Raw genomic sequence first — 16,638 nt, 5'->3', positions numbered from 1 at the left:
ATACCTACCAATCATTAACATTTAATTGAATTGTTTGGCTTCCTGATTCCGGTTTACATTAGCACAGCTTTGGATCTGCTTGTATACTAATAAACCTAATCACATTCTAATTAGGGCTTTGCATCGGAATGATACCGAATGCACCGCCCGACCGTTACTTCCGGGGTTTCCGCCCCCTCATGTGCTGTCCCTAAATTAACCGGCACCCTTCACAGGATGACGGCCACAATTTAAGCAGTAACACGACCCCCATGTTTATCGTATAGGTTAAAACCTTGTCGCACCAGACCGCGGGCATGAGTTATTAGACTGCCATTACGGCGGAAATGGCTCACTGGGAAAGGCTCGAACTGGGCCGTCATACCTTGAAGGGTGAAATGTGGTCTAAAACCCGTCTTCGAAGCGTCTTTAGCACGGGTTTTGACGACAGAGGATGGACGGCAGTTCGGCTAGCGCGCGTGTTTGTTTAAAAATGGAAAAGCTCCTGACCAAAGGAACATAATCGGTGAGGGCGGCCTCTAATGGACTGAATGAGTTATGGTGACCATATTTTTCGGACGCACTCGGGCCTGACGGACGGATGGGAGCATGGGCGTTCCTAGGATAAGAGCTTTAATGTTATAATTAAATCATTTCAACAGTAATTTCGGGCGAAATGTGAGGCGCCGTTTTGAGCAGATCCAGTCAACTTGTCTGCTTTGCAAACTGAAACGCAAAGCAGGAAGGATTGAGTTGATGATATACATGTCCAAGACGAAGTAAATGCTGACTGAACCCGCTTTTTCAGTAATAACAAGGTCACGATCGCCGCGGACGAACTGGAGATAGTCGAAGGCTTTGTCTATTTCGGCTCACTGGAGACCGCAGACAATCACACCAGCCGTGAGATCTGGCGTCGAATAATCAGCGGAAGTCGTGTCTGTTGTGAACTCCACAAGCAACTGCGGTCGAGAAGACTTAGTCCTCGCACAAATTTTAACCAGTTCACAACGCTCATTAGACCGGTTGTTCTCTACGGGCACGAGACATGGATATTGCTCGAGGAGGACCTGCGTACACTCGGAGTATTCGATCGACGAGTGTTAAGAACCATCTTTGGCGACGTAAAGGAGAACGGTTTTTGGAGGCGAAGGATGAACCACGAGCCCGCGCAACTCTACGACGAACCCAGTATCCAGAAGGTGGTGAAAGCTGGCCGGATACGCTGGGCGGGACATGTTGCGAGAATGCCGGACGACTGTCCTGCAAAACAGGTGTTTTCTGCCAATCCGGAAGGAACGAGACCAGCGTTAATAAATAATCTACAGCGTAAAGGGAGTCCACAATGAAATTGCTTAACTATAAAACTGCTCTAACTTTTTAAGCGTTGGGTGGAATTTAATGAAAATTTGGGTGGATTTAGTTCATAGTGCATGGTTGATATCCTGCAAGTTTTTCCTGTGATCAAAACTCGCGAAAATGTAGTTGAAAGAACAGCTCGTGCGTGATAAAATCTTGCGCATTCATCACGAGAACAAGGACCTCTCGCATCGTTACATCGCCAAAACGTTGGAAATCGCAAATTCCACGTTGTCGCGAGTGATTAAGCAGTTCTAGGAACAATTGATCACCGATCGGAAGCCCGAAAGTGAAAGAAAAAGTAATCCGTACAACACCAAAAATCACAACCTCGTAGTTAGGGCCTTCAACCGAAACTCGGACGCCTTCGTTCGGAATGTGGCTAAGAAGCTGCACCTAAGCCGAAGTTTTGTCCAGAATGCTAAAACTAAGGCTGGGCTTGCGACGAGAAGCAGAACAAGTCCGCCAAAACCCGTGCCAGGAAGTTGTAACTCATCTTGCTGACGAAAGTTGAATGCTGCATCATGGACGACGAAACATATGTGAAGGCCGACTTCAAACAGATCCCCAGCAACCTGTTTTTCACGCCCAAGGAAAAGTTCAACATTCCGGAGCATAACCGCACTCAGAAGATGTCCAAATTTGCGAATAAATTCCTGGTTTAGCAAGTCATCTGCACGTGCGGGAAGCGGAGTGCACCTTCCATGACCCAGTGTTAGAATCTGAGAGATCCCACTTCCCTGCGCTAGCTCAACAGGGGAATAAACCGAATGGTTCTCGAGGAGGAATCACAACAACAGTAACATTTAGGTTTATGGGCGGACTTCTAACAAAACAATATAACCTGATATGTACAACAACAAATCAATACAATGTTTAAATTACGGAATGCACTCAAATGAAGTCACAACAATTTGAACATTAAAGACCATACAATATTTGGAGTTGATTGATATTTAAGCACTTTAGTGCTTTTATAAAAATGGAAAATATCGTATTTGAATTTGAGGAATTTATTTTAATTTAGGTTTTGTACTTGCGCATTTTCTTTTAATTTTTCCGGATTTCGTTGCGGCCGTTGCTGCGATGGTCGACTCGTTGGGGGACACCTTTTTTGGTAACCACGAAACGGGATTCTGGAACGGGACTGCCGTAGCTTGTTGGGGAACCAATATTCTGGCGACAACTCGGCCTTTTGGGCGTAGGCCTTGTTTCTTGGTAGGTCCGGGGAGTGGTAATGGTGCACGTTATTTCCACGCGAGTGACTCACCAATCGAGAGGGCACTAACGAAGGCGGTCGGCGAATGGATCCCCAGGCGGGTCTCCCCCAGGGCCTCACCACTGCCACCGTGCCTTGAGGGGGTTGTAGCGTAAAGGGCACTTTTTAACACTGCACGACCTTTTGCACTCGCGGAACACCGGTGACTTTTTCTGGGGCAATGGATATATCGGCACTGGGAAGAACAAATGTCCTGGGGAATCACTACACTCGGCCACACTCGACCGACCAGCTAGGAAAAAACGGCGTGTAGTCGTCTAGCTGGTCGTTGTTTTTTTCACAAAATAAGCAGAAGGGGGGTCGGTGCCTCCCAATTACGGATGAAACGTCGCTGTCGCTCTTCCAACTTCACCCGGACCGGAACTATCATTTGATAGAATAAGCCTCGAGCTGCGGGCGCAGAGCTTATTTATAATTTTTTTCTATGTGTCCCTTTCCTTGTCACTTCCCGTGGAGGGTGTTGTTGTCCCCTTCGTTGAACATCAGGCACACGAACGCTTCACAACTATTTACAAAAACATGGCTGGTGTCGGACTTACAAACGGTTATATATACATCTATATTTATCTTGTGCATTCCAAAGAAATTTACTAACAAGTTTTAATGTTTAACAAAATTACGAATAAAAAACTAAGTAAATGTAATAATAAATATTTAACAAAAATGTACAAAATAAATAAATAAATTAAATCAATAAATAAATAAATAAATAAATAAATAAATAAATAAATAAATAAATAAATAAATAAATAAATAAATAAATAAATAAATGGCTAAACAAAACAAACGCGAATTGACACCAGGCTTATGCTGCTAAAAACAGGAAAAGATATCACTCAAACATAAAACACTGAGTCTGACATCTTGTCCTATTTTTAGATATTTAACAACAATAAAAGAAGTATACAATATTTACAGAATAACATCCAAATTGGCCCAAAAACCAAGATGTTATTGTAACCCATCAAATGGATGGTTACAATCTTCCCGGAGTCGGGGTGAAAAAAACCCGAGGACCTATGCGCGACTAAGTGCAAGCACTTCGCCTACCGTGGCTCCCTTAGCCTTAAAATCGCAAAATATTCTAGGGTAATTGAGTCATCCAACCAGAGGAATCTTCCCATGTCGTCGATTCTTATGCCGGGTCACCATACACACCATGTGTAATCGCCTAAGTAAATGCGGCTCCCTTAGCAAAAGAATCGCAACATATTCTAGGGTAATTGGGTCATCATTGAAGAGGAATCTTCCCATTTCGTCGATTTTAAGGCCGGGTCACTGAACACGGCTGCAAAGGTCCTATCTCAAACGAGGGTTTTTTTCCTTGGGTGCTCCGCTGATTCACTTCCCAGAAATGTAACGAAACATCCTGCCAGCCATTGTGAAGTGAAAGTGCAAGCACTTCACTTACCGTGGCTCCCTTAGTCTTAAAATCGCAAAATATTCTAGGGTAATTGAGTCATCCAACCAGAGGAATCTTCCCATGTCGTCGATTCTAATGCCGGGTCACCATACACGGCATGTGTGAGCGTCGCACATATCGTGGCTCCCATAGCATTAGCCTCGCTACATATTCTAGGGTAATTGGGTCATCATTGCAGAGGAATCTTCCCATTTCGCCGATTTTAAGACCGGGTCACAAAACACGGTAACAATGACTGAAGGATTTTTCATAAAGACGCCAATTTCTGTTCGTTCCTCAACGGAGACTTCCCGAAGAGTCAAAACCAAAATACAGTTCTCCTTCTGTCCAAAACGCAAGTCCATTAAAGAAGTTTCCTAGCATAAATAGCAGTTTTTTTTCAGAAATTATTTTATCCTTCTTTCAATCCTCTTATCCATCGAGTTCTCCCGCTCCAAAAATGTTCACTTTTCATTCACTGTGTTATTTGTACCTAAAGACTCTTAGAAAATGATGAGACCAAAATTAACTATACACCTCTTGCTGCATTTTATTTATTATTATTATTTTTTTTTATCTTTTTAACATTTTCACTAATTCCTTAGATTTTCACACACTTCCTAACCTAAAACATAACCCCCTTGATTTCGTTTAAATTGAAACTAAAAGGGTAATTTATTCAAGAATAAGCATCTCGTACGGAGTTTCTTCTATCGCTCAATTTGAGAGTAAAACTGTGAAACTACGCAGAATTGACGGATCTTGATAACAAAACACTCACAAAATATCTCACAATATCCAAGAGCGGATAAATTTATTGTTGATATCCCAGAATAAAGGTGATTGAAAACAACTGATGTTTCTGTAGCTATCTTTCCACATATTAGAAACGTCCCCTATAAGAAATCAGGCTGGTTTGATGTGCTTTGCTGGCCACACTCCTAGATTTTTACCTTGGAAGTCTTCTAATTCGTAGGATGAAGAGCCCAATACCGCTTTTATACGACAGGGAAGGAATTGAGAACCGTATTTTGCGTTGTAATTTTCTAAGGCGTTCGAAAGTTTCATGTTTTTCCGGTAAACTAACTCTCCGATTTTAAAAGGCTTAGTCGGGCGATGACGCAGATTATAAGTTTGCTGAGATTTTGAATACGCTTTGGCTAGATTCTTCTTAACCAAATCATAAATTTTCAAGTACATCTGCTTTCGTAATTCTTCACGTTGTTCCGGAGTAATATTATCTCCGGCTCTTGTTAAACGATAATCCGTCCCGTTTTCAGAATATTCATGACCGTGAACAACGAAATATGGAGTGAAACCAGTCGGTGAGTGTACACTAGTATTGAGGATCATCTCTATTTCTGTAATTTTCGTATCCCATTGTTTCTGGTCCTCCTTCACGTACGTTCGGATTGCTGCATTAATTGTACGATTAACCCTTTCGACTGGATTCGCCTGTGAATGGTATCTTGAGTTCAACCAGTGTGAAATCTTGAAATAGTCCAGAAGTGTTTTGAATTCCTTGGAGAGAAAACTAGCTCCGTTATCGGTAATAATAATCTCTGGAACAGAGTGTTTCAAAAACCACTGATCCTTCAAGATAGCACACATGGATGAACTCGAGATTTTCTTCACAGGCTGAATCATAACCCATTTTGTAAAATAATCCGAAACAACTAGCAAATATTGATTTCCTTTAAGGCTACGAGGGAGAGGGCCCACAAAATCCACAGAAATCATTTGCCAGGGTCTATCAGCCAACTTTTGTTTGCCCATTTCTGGTACCGTTGCAACGTGCGAAGGTTTTACTTCTTTGCAGGTGGTACATCGTCGAACGAATGATCGTATTTCAGTAGCCATACGAGGCCAATAGTACCGTTGTCGAATTCGCGCAAGAGTCCTTTCGTATCCTGGATGGAAGGCAGTATCATGTGATTCCTGGATTATTCTTGGTATGTCTTGTGCTCTAGGAACTAGTTTCCATTCAAAATTTACATCATGCGGGAAGTCAGGAATCGAGATGAACTTGAAGAGCTGATCATTCTCCACTCTGAAATCAACATACTTGTCAGGTTCACTCTCTACCTTGTGCAGCATGGAATCGTACCACGTTGCAGGTTGAGTTCCAATTGCAGCAACGCTACGAGAAAGCGCATCCGCAACGACGTTTTCTTTGCCTTTCCGGTGCACTATTTTCATGTCATATTGTTGCAAATTGAGTGCCCAACGACTACAACGTGATCCGACCTTCCATTTTGCATTAAGTATATGAGTTAATGCTGACGAGTCTGTGACCAAAGTGAAGTGATAGCCTTCAATATATCCCCTGAAAGCATCTATTGCCAGAATGGCAGCTAGAGCTTCCTTTTCGGCTGCGTGATAGTTTTTTTGAGGGGTCGTTAGTTTATGCGAATAATACGCGATAACTCGCTCCCCGTCGTCTAGATGCTGAGTTAGAACACCTGCTACTGCGACATCACTGGCATCAGTTTGAATCGTAAAGGGGCGGTCGAAATCTGGACTCGCTAGAATGGGTGAAGATACCAGAAGCTCCTTCAAACGCACAAAAGCTGCTTCGGCATCATCATTCCAGCGGATCAGTTTCGATTTTGTCTGAAGAAGGTCCGTGAGAGCAGCGGTAGTTCCGCTAAAGTCCGATATGAAGCGCCGGTAGTAGTTGGCCATCCCTAGGAAACGGCGGAGTTTGGTGACCGTAGTTGGACGCTCGTACTCAAGGATTGGTCTGACTTTTTCCGGATTCGTGCGTAGTCCATCCGTTCCTAGTAGATAGCCCAAAAATGGTACTTCCGACACCCCAAATTGGGACTTCTCACGATTGATGCTAAGATTGGCTTCGCGTAAACGACGGGCGATTTCCGAAAGAAGCTTCACGTGATGCTCGAATGTTTCTGTTACCACAACTATATCGTCTAAGTAAACAAAAACATTCGGTTCCAGTATACCGTGACCCAGAACGGTATCCATTAGTTTGGCTAAAGAAGCGGGGCTGTTTACTAATCCGAAGCACATACGAGTATACTGGAACAATCCTTTACCCTGCACACTGAAAGCAGTAAATCGTCGGGACCCAACGTCTAACGGAACTTGCAAAAAAGCTTCCGAAAGATCGATGGTTGACAAATACTTTGCTTTGGGCAGCTGGCCCAAAATTCTCCCAGGGTGAGGTAGAGGATAAGCATCACGCACAGTTCTTTCATTAATCTTCCGAGCATCTAGACAAAGCCGAACCTTATTCGGTTTGATAACCGGAACACAGTTGAGGGACCAATCTGAATTACTTCGTTCAATGATGCCAGCCTCCAGTAAACGATTCAATTCCACTGCGACCAATGCCTGCGTTTTTGGCGACATCACATATGGAAATTGGCGCACTGGAGGTTTGTGTTTCCATTCTTCACTCAGCACTATTCGATGGCAGGCAAGGGGGGTTGTGGTAAGCTTACCCGGTTCTGCTGCGAGAAATTCGAATTTTATTTTCTCCAGAGTGGCTTCTTCAGCCGAAGATAAAGCTAATTGTGAACTGGGAAAATCGATAACAGATGCATTAACATTCGGCTCGACGAACATAGTCGGCTTAATTTTAAACTTTTCCCAAAAATCCATCCCGCAGATAAAATCGATTGAAAGATTGACTACTACTAGAGTGGTAACGATCATTTTATGCCCGTCAAAGCAAACAGGCAGATCAGCTTTACCCCGTATCTCTAGTGAATTGCCGCTAGCTGAGCGAAGCTCCAAACGTCTGTTTAATGGATTCACCCGGTCATGTCGCAATTGTCGAAATAATTTTTCACTTATTAGTGAATAATTGCTACCACTATCCAGTAAAGCTCGTATGGAAAAGTCGTGTATATGAATGTTTACAAATGGGCGGCTGTCGTTGGGAAAAGGGTAAGAAATATTGCAAATTTCGGTTTCATAATCACGATCAAGTGCTGTTTCCCAAAACCAACAATCCTTATTTGGTTTGGACGAATCTGTTAAATATTGACTTACGCCTGGCGTCCCTGCGAATCGCGGTTTTGATTCGCAGTAGCGTAGTTTTTTTGCAGTAGGGACAGTATTCTGTAGGGAACCCTCGAAGTCCACATTTGAAACATACTACCGTTCGTGGTTGCCTGCACATGGCCGCATGATGCCCATCACGATCACAATTGTAGCATCGACTTGCTGGTGGAGGTTTGTGATTACTCACCACCATATCCAGCGTCAAGTGTGGATTAGAGGAAGCGCCCGATGGGCCTGCAACCGGCAGAGATTTTGTTGATGGTGATGTATTTTGTGAGAGGCTTACTTGCGACTTTAGGTAATTTCCTTTTTCGACAGATGAACTATTGCGGTTGGAGGAATTTTGTTGGTTACGCTGATTTATCGCTGCTGATAATTCAGTGAGTGGAGACAACTGCTGTTGTTTAGTTTTTTTCTTACTTTGCTCCTGAGATTGTTCTTCGATCGCATGAACTGTTTTTTCTGGCCCAAACACTTTATTATAGGCCGAGAAGTTCAACGCGTCAAGTTTTTGAGCGGCGGTTACTAGTGACTCCAAGTTGAGGATTGGAACAAAAGCCATCTGCTTTTTGTAGTCCATCCGCATATTCTGCTGTAGGATTTGTATTTTTTCATATTCGGGGATAGAAACACTCATGGTACGAATCAGTTTTTCAACTTCGGTATAAAATTCAAAAAAAGATTCATGTTGTTTTTGGCGCCGCTGATAAATTTTCATTTTTATCAGGGCATCCAGATCTGGGTGCATGTAAGTTCTTTTGAGTTCAAAAACCAAGTGAGCCCAATTGAGTAGCCGGCCCATAGATCGCTGGGTCATGTACCATTTCAAGGCTGACCCCGTGAACAGATGCACAGCTGATTCGAAAAGTTCTTGCTCCGATACACGTTCAGAAAACGATAAAGCATGAATCAATTCGAGAAATTCATTCAACTGTAGCCCTTGATCTTCACCATCATACTTTCTAATGTTCCATTTGGAAACAGGCAAAGAGTGTCGAGGTTGTATTTGTTGGAATGGATACATAAGGGGATAACCGGGGTATGGATTCGAGCTGTATTGCAACGGTTGTGAGGATCTATTATAATTGAGATGTGGTTTTGAACTGGAATTAGGGTTACCAAACGGCTGTTGCAGGTTTACTTCTGGAAAGGGAAAATTGTGTTGCGACTGTAAAGAGGGTTGCTGAAAGGAAAGTTGATGAATGGAATTATGAGGTTGAGAATGAATTGAAAAATTTTGTGCTTTATTTTGAAATTCAAATTGGTTCGTGAGGGTCTGAACTACTCGATTTTGATTATTGCCTGTGAAGCTATTTGCTTCTGTATTAAAAGGGGGAACTAGGGGCTGTGGAGGTAAGAACGAATTGTTAGCATTGATAATTGGAAAGTTTGGGTGTGCATAATTTTGAATGACTCTTTCCGTATTTGAAAAATTACTTGTAAGATTTTGAGAGCTTGATTGTGTGGGCAGTGGATTAGAATGATGAGAAACCATTTCCTCCAGATTTGACCCATTCAACTCATCTAAACCTGTCTGTGTTCCCGCATCTTTCCCCTCCCTACGTCTAGTCAACTCTGCTTCTAGGCCAAGAATCCTCGTCTGAAGACTGTGAATCCATTCCAAATCATCTTGATTTAAGTTTGACGAACTTCGGTTCGGAACAGAATTCGATGTATCATTCGGAATGTAATTTGACATACGGTTGGTGTTGGTGGGGTTTGCCGAGTCTACAGTTTCTGGGGTATCGTTATTTTCTGCTGGCTGGATCGACAACGTTTGTTGTTCTTGATCCGCTGGCTCTGAGAAGAGTTCCAACAAATGAACAATTTCTACCAATCTATTTTGCAGGTTTGTATGAAGGTTGGGAGAACCACGGGATGAACATAACAGGGCCGCAATCCTTGTACCAATGTGGGTAAGACGGGTTAGGTAGATTTTTTTTCTGTTGCTTCCAGAGTGTGAGATAAACGGTTTTTTATTTCAACAAACTTACTATCACAAATTCCGCGTTCAATTTCCGGATCACTCTTCCCATTTAAACTAGAAAATTGTATTCCTGATTCTTTTTCTATTTTTATTGCATCGCGTAAGCATTTTCGTTTGCGGTTTAGATCTAAGCCGAACAAGATTACGTCCCTGGATTCCAGTTCGTGATCCAGTTCATCATCCAAAAGGAGATCAACTCTCATTGCCTGGTATCGTTTTATTAAACAAGCTACTGCTTGGTTGAAACTTAGTTCCGTCATGATTGACCTGAACTGCCAATATTCTGGATATATCGTGGACAAAATCTGAGATTTGACAAAATAAATAACGAGAGTGCACAATTAAACAAGCCAACAACTTTTTTTTTTTTCAGCAAAAGAGATGTATTGAGCCAATAAGTTCTTAAAATTTTGCTTTGGTTCAGTGAGTGAAAAGTGGCAAATTTAGTTTGGTGAACTGCTTGGGAAGACAGTATAGCATTGGTTGTAGTTGATCATCATTTACCTCGATCTATACTATTTCACTTCTATAATTTTCTTTTGAATTGGACATCCGTTGAACTTTATTTTAGTGACGGCGCGATTTTAATTTGTTAAAATAACGAATTCCTCCACGAGACCAATGAAAAAAGGGATTTGCTTTTGGTCTGGAAAGCAGATCACTTTTTCCTATTTACAAGATATTTTACATTGGGCGCCAATTGTTAGAATCTGAGAGATCCCACTTCCCTGCGCTAGCTCAACAGGGGAATAAACCGAATGGTTCTCGAGGAGGAATCACAACAACAGTAACATTTAGGTTTATGGGCGGACTTCTAACAAAACAATATAACCTGATATGTACAACAACAAATCAATACAATGTTTAAATTACGGAATGCACTCAAATGAAGTCACAACAATTTGAACATTAAAGACCATACAATATTTGGAGTTGATTGATATTTAAGCACTTTAGTGCTTTTATAAAAATGGAAAATATCGTATTTGAATTTGAGGAATTTATTTTAATTTAGGTTTTGTACTTGCGCATTTTCTTTTAATTTTTCCGGATTTCGTTGCGGCCGTTGCTGCGATGGTCGACTCGTTGGGGGACACCTTTTTTGGTAACCACGAAACGGGATTCTGGAACGGGACTGCCGTAGCTTGTTGGGGAACCAATATTCTGGCGACAACTCGGCCTTTTGGGCGTAGGCCTTGTTTCTTGGTAGGTCCGGGGAGTGGTAATGGTGCACGTTATTTCCACGCGAGTGACTCACCAATCGAGAGGGCACTAACGAAGGCGGTCGGCGAATGGATCCCCAGGCGGGTCTCCCCCAGGCCTCACCACTGCCACCGTGCCTTGAGGGGGTTGTAGCGTAAAGGGCACTTTTTAACACTGCACGACCTTTTGCACTCGCGGAACACCGGTGACTTTTTCTGGGCAATGGATATATCGGCACTGGGAAGAACAAATGTCCTGGGAATCACTACACTCGGCCACACTCGACCGACCAGCTAGGAAAAAACGGCGTGTAGTCGTCTAGCTGGTCGTTGTTTTTTTCACAAAATAAGCAGAAGGGGGTCGGTGCCTCCCAATTACGGATGAAACGTCGCTGTCGCTCTTCCAACTTCACCCGGACCGGAACTATCATTTGATAGAATAAGCCTCGAGCTGCGGGCGCAGAGCTTATTTATAATTTTTTTCTATGTGTCCCTTTCCTTGTCACTTCCCGTGGAGGGTGTTGTTGTCCCCTTCGTTGAACATCAGGCACACGAACGCTTCACAACTATTTACAAAAACATGGCTGGTGTCGGACTTACAAACGGTTATATATACATCTATATTTATCTTGTGCATTCCAAAGAAATTTACTAACAAGTTTTAATGTTTAACAAAATTACGAATAAAAAACTAAGTAAATGTAATAATAAATATTTAACAAAAATGTACAAAATAAATAAATAAATTAAATCAATAAATAAATAAATAAATAAATAAATAAATAAATAAATAAATAAATAAATAAATGGCTAAACAAAACAAACGCGAATTGACACCAGGCTTATGCTGCTAAAAACAGGAAAAGATATCACTCAAACATAAAACACTGAGTCTGACATCTTGTCCTATTTTTAGATATTTAACAACAATAAAAGAAGTATACAATATTTACAGAATAACATCCAAATTGGCCCAAAAACCAAGATGTTATTGTAACCCATCAAATGGATGGTTACACCAGGACACGATGGACGGACTGGAGTACATGAGAGAGTGCCTCCAAAAGCAGCTGCTTCTTCTCCTGAAGGCCCACAGAGTCCCAACAATCTTCTGGCCGGATTTGGCCTCATGCCACTACTCCAAGGACGTACTGATGTGGTATGCGTACAATAAGGTCAATTTCGTGCCGAAAATGCTCAACCCTCCCAACACTCCGGAGCTCCGCCCCATCGAGAAGTACTGGGCGATTATGAAGCAGCACCTTCTTAAACGACTTAAGGTAGTGAAGGCAGTCGAGGAACTGAAGAAAGTATGGGTTTACATGCAAAAAGCGGTTGATTAACAGGTTGTGCAGAATCTTATGGCCAGGGTTGAGGCCAAGGTGCGGGCTTTTGCGTATGGACTGTAAATAAAATAGAAGTAAAATGGTAAAATAAAGTGTAATATGAAGTTATTTTTCAACCCCTCAAATTTTATGGCAAACAGATGAAAACTCGAATTTTTCGAATCAGACACCCTTCATGTACATAAAAAAACAGTAATGCAACTTTCAAGTTCATAAATGAGAACATTTAATTTACTCAAGCGAATTGGGCAGTTGTTTCTCTTTGTCAACCAATATGTAACTTCAAAAGACTTCATTCAAGTAAATATGTGACTTTTGGTTGCTTAGGTAGATACCGTCAACTGGGGCAACATGCAACAACTTTCAACTTCAATGGCTTCTAGAATCTTAATGCTTACAGATAATCATACCTCTTGTACATCAAAAGTTTTAAGGTTGATGGGACACCAAACTGACGTAGTCAGAAAAATTATTGGTTTTACCAGTTATTTTTAAATTTACAAAATCATCCAATTTTCACCCTACTAAGAAAAAGGGGTAAGTTGCAACAAACTCTGTAATTAATGAAATATCATATGAAAACGTTTGAAAATTTAAAGTTTTTTATACATTTGTGATGTCATAACGCATAAAGCACCAATTGCAGTAATTTTTGGTTTTGTTCGAATCAAATTTTACATTTTTTTCTGTCAAAAATGTTTTTTGAAAAATGTGTTAATCTGCTGCATACATTTAGGGGTAAAAAATACTACAAAATATTCTATAATCTTAAATCACGTAAATAAATCTTAGTATGGATGAAATTTTAATGATAACAAACGCATAATGCAAAACAATCATATCCCAGCATATGGAAACGCGATTTATGAGATTTATTCCTGATTTGCATTTTGTTGCATATTGCCCCAGTCAGCTAACTGAATTAAAAAAATATTTATTTAAAAACATTTGGTGATCGTCCGAAAAATATTTCAACACCAACAGTGTTGGTATAAGATAATGAAACAATATAAAGTTTGTAGGTGATATCATTAAGCCAATCCGTCATACTAGGTAAAGTTTTTTACGGCATCGGAAAATGAAAAAATTTGTACATCTATTGCTCGATTTTTTAATGTTTTTTATGAAAATCAAAAACTTTAAAAAACTCTTTCACGATGTTAAAAACTATGTCATCATCAATTTGTTATCATTCAATGATAACTTTATTACAGTATTTTGAAATAAAAATTGAATGAGTGTTGTAGTATACAAATGTTGCATCTAACCTAGGGTTACCAGACGTACTCTTTTAAGAGTACATGTACTCTTTTTCAGTCGAGAAATGGGCGTTCTCCTCTTTTTGTGAAATTTTACCAAATGTACTCTTTTTTTGTTGAAATACATTTGATCTGAAACACCTACGTACTTCTTCCATTTTATGAGGTTGTTTCACATCTTATGCTAAAACTACGAAAGGAATTCGACTTCTAACAAATTACTTTAACAGTTTGTCTTCATAAACGTGCATTTTAGTCGTAATAAAGTCAGCGCTATAAGTGCCTTTGAGTATGCAAACAGTAATCAATATGTACACAATTAAGGTAATATGCTTAAATTTGCACAAATTTCATTTTTTTTAGGTTTTATTTTTGACACATTGGCATGTGTGTCTTATCTAAAAAAATCTCATTATGAAATGGATGGTAACATGTTTTTTTGTAGTTTGTCAGCATAACATCTAAATACTGCTATCTTTTCGATTTATCCAACTTTTGCATAACCTCAACAAATTGACACAATTTGATTGAATACAATTGAAAACAATTACAGTAGAACCCCGCTTATTCGAGGTAGTAGGAGCTTCTTCAGATAATACGATATATGTACGTACATCCTTTTCCTTCTGTTTTGCATACCATCCAGGAGCAAAGCTCGATAATTAAATGGATCTTATATAAACCTGGTAGCTGGGAGCTTAGAAAACCGGAGTTATATCGTTTCTCCTGACTTTTTGGGAAAATGATCTCAATGTACTCTTTTTGGTGTTGTGGGATCTGGTAACCCTAATCTAACCCTGCTTTTGCATGATGCCCCGTTTGACGGTAAGCATTTCACATTTAACCCTGAATAACTCTTAGGTGTCAATATAACACCATTGAAAGTTTGGCTACTTGTATCATTAGTATGGCGAATCCAAATAAAAAAATCTCCTGGGACCTCAAAAAATTTATAAAATTTTAATTTCTTATCATCAATTTTCTTAAGGATGCACCCTTAAAGTACAGACAAAAACTGCCTTATCAGAATTCGAGTGTCAATTTGACACTTTTCGCTAAAAAGCACTTTATCTGTCTTTTTTCTTATCCGATTTGTACAAAATTAATTGTTTCTAAAATCTCGTTATATAACTCAAATATGTTTCTCAGACAATATTCAGCTATAACATTTAAGTTTTTTGCTAATCATAGTCTAAGAAAAAAAATAATCCGGGAAAATATGTTTCGGAAAAAAGACTTTTGATGCTTCCAAATGTTAAAAATAAATTCACTTAGTGTCTGAAAAAGCTAAACTTAGAAGCTATTGACGCGTCATCACTAAATTTCATTTCGGAAGATTTCCGACAAAGGAAAGGAAGACTGGCGGAGGTCTGTTATCTGCTGTCAGTCAACCAACGACATTTCTAACAATTTAACTAAAATGAACAATATACGTTGCACAGAAGGGTATATTTCAACATTGTTTTAGTCGCATTAGGAAAATTTTGAAAAGTGAATTGGAAAGTTGACGTTATTTTACACATGATGTTATCTGTAGATTTTCAAAAAACAAACAGTATTTTCGGAAAAATTTTCAAGGTAGCTGGTTTTCTGACTTTTTGTTCATTTGTAATTTTTCAGATTTTAATAAACTTTGCTCTAGATTTTGAGTTTACAAACGAAAGATTAACGATTTTTTTTATCCATCAGGAAGAAAATTTAATACAGACTGTAGTGAAGTTATCATATAAGTGCTGGGATGCTTCACTTGAATTTGATGATTAAAATGTGAAATAAAGGGGTATCAGTGCATGTCGTACGAGATGATAAATAAGGTAGTATTCCGTACGAACTCCGTTTTGCTTTCAACTTATAATATGTTGAGTAAGAGTTTTTGTGTTTTTTGGATGTATTATAACAAAATTATTGAAAATTATTTGAAAGTTAATACATAGTTTGAAATCGAGAATGGATTTCCCGTCCTGTTAAACTTCCGTGTTTAAATTTTTGTCTCGATCCGATGCTAAGTAACACAATTGTTGTAAAAACATTAATAAGTTTATATTGACGACAACTTTTTATGTCGTCTGATTCAAAATGTGAATTGATAGATTTTGAAGAGTTTTCGTGTATAAGTTTTCCTTTTGATTCCATGTATAATAAAGCAATGATTGCAAAAACACAAACAATTTATTTATGACGATTTATTTGTCCGTCCGTGCTCTGTAAAACTCCATGTTTTTAGGCACTCCTTATGCGCACTATGGGGCATCTCTATGCAAACTGGTGGCCAAAAATGTATTTCCGTCAATTGAAGTCCTACAGGGTTACTGTCTTCGGCAAAGATGTCGAATACTATCTGACCACCCCCCCCTGATCTGACCTCCCCACCAGTTCTATTCATTTTCTACATCTTCATCAAGATCAAAATCATCATCCAATTGTTCAACATCATCCATTAATTCACCTAGTGCATTGCTTGAGTGTTTAAATTTTCAGAACTGTCGATATCTTCGAATACTAAAAGTGATTTTACAACATCTGGATATTCAAATGATACATTCTTTCGCATTCTAATCTCTAGATTTATTGAACTTATAAAAGGATCAGATGAGTTCATAACTCGAATAAAGACGTCATGTAGATTATCAACTCGTGACCTTTTCCTAGCATGACGGGTAGGACATTTTTTTAGTAGTTTATTTTGGCACTCTGCTGCTTCTTCAGCTAACATGCCAAGAGTAGCCGGATTATGCTTCCAGCGTGAGCGAGTACTTTATGCACTGTTGCTGGAATTTTATACCAATTATACAAATT

Source organism: Uranotaenia lowii, chromosome 3 (assembly GCF_029784155.1).
Source record: "Uranotaenia lowii strain MFRU-FL chromosome 3, ASM2978415v1, whole genome shotgun sequence".
NCBI classification, from domain to species: domain Eukaryota; kingdom Metazoa; phylum Arthropoda; class Insecta; order Diptera; family Culicidae; genus Uranotaenia; species Uranotaenia lowii.
The sequence above is the reverse complement of the archived record's forward strand: the minus strand, read 5'-3'. Positions refer to the sequence as shown.